Consider the following 4,025-nt stretch of genomic DNA (forward strand, 5'->3'; position numbering starts at 1 on the left):
GCTCTGGTCTTATTACAAATTTATTAACTGTAAACACATAGCGAGTGTTACAGTAACATAGTTACTTAACTGTGCTGTAAAACAGCACAATCCCCCTTTAACTATTTAAGTGACCTCTTCATCTCCTCTGCTTCTCCTTGTACAGTTTTGGGGTAAAGGTGAGGTGTCTGGTGTCTGTCTCCAGTCGTTGGGTAAGAGGAAATACTGTACACCCACTGAAACACAAATGGTAAACAACCATGCACACAAACGTAGTCTTAAGGGCAGTTTAGAGAGACCTATAATCAAAAGATCACGTTTTGACTGCACTATTGGAGGACGCCACATTACCCAGACAGAACCCACTCATGTATGAGGAGAACATGCATATTCAATACAGAAAGGCCCAGCCAGGCCCTTCTTGCTGCAAGGTGACAGTGCTACCTACTAAGGCTTTTAATTTGGCTTTTAATTTTGTCATTATTAATAAAAGGCAACACATGTACGAGTTTTTTTTTTTGTATTTCACAGTCATGTATTACTCCAGCATAGTCTGCCGCATAAACTTACAATTAGAAAGGCTGAAGTTTGTTATTGTAATATGAGCAAAGGTGAAAATGTTGAAGAGATATTATTAAAACTTTTCAAGGCTCAGTAAATACTCTAACTTAGCTGCTGACTGCAGAGAAGTAAAGCCATAGAAAAGTCTTTGCATTAGTTGACAATACATGGTTTGTCTTAGGTTGAATTATAAGAACACGGAAAATCTTTATGATGCACTTTAAATCTCTCCTTATGAATAAATAATAAAACCATAAAACTTTGTTTTGTTTTGTTTTGTAACAGAAGGTTTTAACTGCTGTAATGGCCATTGTTTCAGAACAGTCTGTGTTATTTCCATGATACAAAACTAGATGGCCAGAAGTGAAAAGAACTTGTTTTTAATAAACTGTGTCTGAAGCAAACCACATCACTTGTGTGATTGCAGGGTGTTTGTCCCACTGCAAAGTCACACCTCACGTTTCCTGTTCATTCGCCATTGCTTGCAGCCTCAGAAACACACCATGTGCACATACAAAATGAGCACACACTGTTAAAATTGCAAAGGAAGACGATCAGTTTGTTTAAAACATATATACAAGTTGAGTTGGGTTCATTTTTACTTTGACTCATTCTACTTTAATGGCTCCAATTTTGTTGCTATTCAAACTAAAGCAGTTGGACTCGTGTGGAAACGTGTTTTATTTCCTGTTAAGCGGATTGCTGTAGTGAGAAAAACAAAGAGCCACAGAAACAGACCCTCTCTCTCAGCTGCTTAGCCATCTTGTGAAAAGTGATTAAAAAAATACTTATTTTTGTTAAATGATGATAGATAGAAAATGTGTTTCTTTCTGCAATTCATTTGACCAAAAAAAAAAAAAATTGAGGTGTATACATTTGAATAGATCGTTAAATGCTTTTGGTATTGTGCTTTTCGTCATGTGGCAAATATATTAAAATATCAAAATGATTCTGAAGTTAAAAATAGAATAGAGTAGAAAACATGAATTAATTAGTGTATTTAAAAATCATCCTTTAATTTTACAGTTTGGTGTGGGTGACAAATTACTGGACCTCAAGGCCCTGATGGGTGTGCAGGGATGTAATGGTTCAGAGACGTAGATTGGCATTTGTGAGTGCAGAGAATATCATGGATATGTCTATCTTCTTAAATTAGAATAGTGAAGTTTATGTTTATGTGTACTTGTTCCTCTCAGCAGGTTTCATTTGCAGCTGTACTCAACTCACATAAATGAAGAACAAGTCAAAATTAGGAAAGGAACTCAAAAAAGAAGCACCCAAATGAACAACAAGCTTTATTCATTTTTAGAAAGGTAAAGAAAAGCATTATGTATTGTATAATTATTTATGAAAATCCTTGATTAAAGCATCTTCAAGAAATTGAGTTCTGATGTGGTGGTGAAAAGAGGAAGAAAAAGTTAATTAAATTCAGAATGCAAACAAAATGGCAGCAAAAAAACACAAAAGCAGTTAAGATTAGCTACACAGTACAAATAATCAAAATATCAATATACTACCTTATCAAAAAAATAACAAAATTTATGAAAATCCAAGAAGTCCCAAAGAAAAACAGGTTAAAACTATTGCTTACAATTAAAAATTTAGTCATTATATGCCAAGATAAATATATTTTTTTCCTGCACAACAGGTCATTTGCTCTACTTGCTTTATATCCCACTTCATCATCCAATATAATATTTAAAATGCAGAGCCACAAATTTCAAATAACATATCAAATCATATATGACACATTTATCCGGTCAATCCAAACATTGATTGTTAAATTCAGCAATCTTTGTTGTAATATTTTAAAAAGATGACCCAGTTTTTTTTATTATTTATTTCTCAATTTGTTAAAAAAAAACAAAAAACAAAAAAAAACAGGAAAAACTAAGAAATGAACAGCGCTAGCTATCGGCTATGATATTATGACTACTGAGAAGAAGGATAAGTAACTTTGTCATTTTTAGTATCAAATATTGAAATGGGAAAAGCTGCATTCAATATTCAACTGCATGGATGCTCTGAGCATCTAGCAGTCTATGCTTCATTTTTTTTCTTCATGTTTTAAAGTGTGACATTTTCAATGTAGGCATGAAATAATAAAGTTTGATAAATGCATATAAAACATGTGCTAAATGACAGTTAGGACCCGAAGGCTTTCATAGTGGCATAAATCCTCTTTCTTTGAGCTGATGTGTTTATTGGTCCACTATCCTGATTCATCACAGTGAAAATGACAGAAGAGTAGATGCATTTGTCTCTAGGTCCCTATAAAAATGATGTAGAAATTAGATGTTATCAAAATAATGTTGAGAAAGTAATTTAAACTTTTAAGCTTTACCTTTTGTCTTTCCTGACTCCAATGTTTCTGCAGCACACCACCATCTGGATTATAAAATAAACTATGGTTATAGATAGAAAACTGCTCTTTCAGAAAACTGCAAAATGAGCAATATTTAGTACCTTGACAGGAGTCACATTTCATGTTGATGATTATGTGTGCAAAGACAGCAATAACCATCAGGCTTATAATCAAGACAGTGCACAGAAAAATGATGACAATAACCTCCTGTGACCATGAACTGGATTCTGCAACAAATATCAAGATTAGACACTTTACCAGATTATGCAAATTCGTCATTAGATCTTTTGAGAATAATGCAGAAAATTTATTACAAATGTAAGTAATACTATTACCTTGAAGATCCATTCCATTTCCAAATAATATCTGTCCACATGCGGCCACAGCGCAGTTGTAAATCCCAGCATCAGAGGTCTCCGAAAAGTTGTAAAAACATTTTTGTGCAGAAGGAGTTTCAGGAATCCTTTTACACTCATCTCCACTGTTTTCTTGTAAATAAAGTAAATTGGGATGAGAATTATCTGACCCAGCTTTGAACCAGTAAACTCTGTGATCTGCTGGGCATGTTTTCCTCTCAGAGTAAGAGAGAACTGAACACTGAAGAGTCTCTTGGGTCTCTGACTGAATGGCCCCAGATGGAGAATCTTCCAGTAAAACAGTTACATTTGATTCTTCTCCTGAAAAAAAAAATTTTTTACTCTCACAACCAGAAGAATATTACTCACAAGTAAAAGTATGATTTTCTAAATATTCCACAGCATTTACCTCTAATTTGTAGAAATGTTCCATTCATAAATATGAAGTCAAGTTGTCTGACTTTAACACAGTAGTAAAGTCCAGTGTCGTTTCGATTAGCCTCATTAATAAGAAGAAGAAATTCTCCTTGCTCTTGTTTGGTCTGAATTTGAGGAATCTTTGACTCTTCATCAAACTCAAAGTTAAATGTTGCTCCAAGAAATTCTGGCCAGTTTCCAGAAACCAGTCGGATCCAGTACAGAGTTTCCTGGTAGAGAGCTGAGGTCTGGCGAGGGCAGCTTAGGTTCACATTTTGTCCAGCAGTCACAGTTTTTACTTCAAAATTATTTTCTGTGCAAACTGAAAATAAAACCCACAATTCAGT

General features: G+C 34.2%; 1 long non-coding RNA gene across 1 annotated transcript; it reads right to left on the reverse strand.

Moving 5' to 3' along the window:
• Positions 1 to 2,614: 2,614 nt before the first annotated feature.
• On the reverse strand, positions 2,615 to 3,128 carry LOC107835159 (uncharacterized). The gene is made up of 3 exons (XR_001660988.1): positions 3,007 to 3,128; positions 2,885 to 2,928; positions 2,615 to 2,811 (listed from the first exon to the last, which is right to left on the reverse strand). It is a non-coding gene; the product is annotated as an uncharacterized LOC107835159 (long non-coding RNA).
• Positions 3,129 to 4,025: the final 897 nt, after the last annotated feature.

The sequence above is a fragment of the Poecilia formosa genome, unplaced genomic scaffold (assembly GCF_000485575.1).
Source record: "Poecilia formosa unplaced genomic scaffold, Poecilia_formosa-5.1.2 Scaffold1105, whole genome shotgun sequence".
Classification (NCBI taxonomy): Eukaryota; Metazoa; Chordata; class Actinopteri; order Cyprinodontiformes; family Poeciliidae; genus Poecilia; species Poecilia formosa.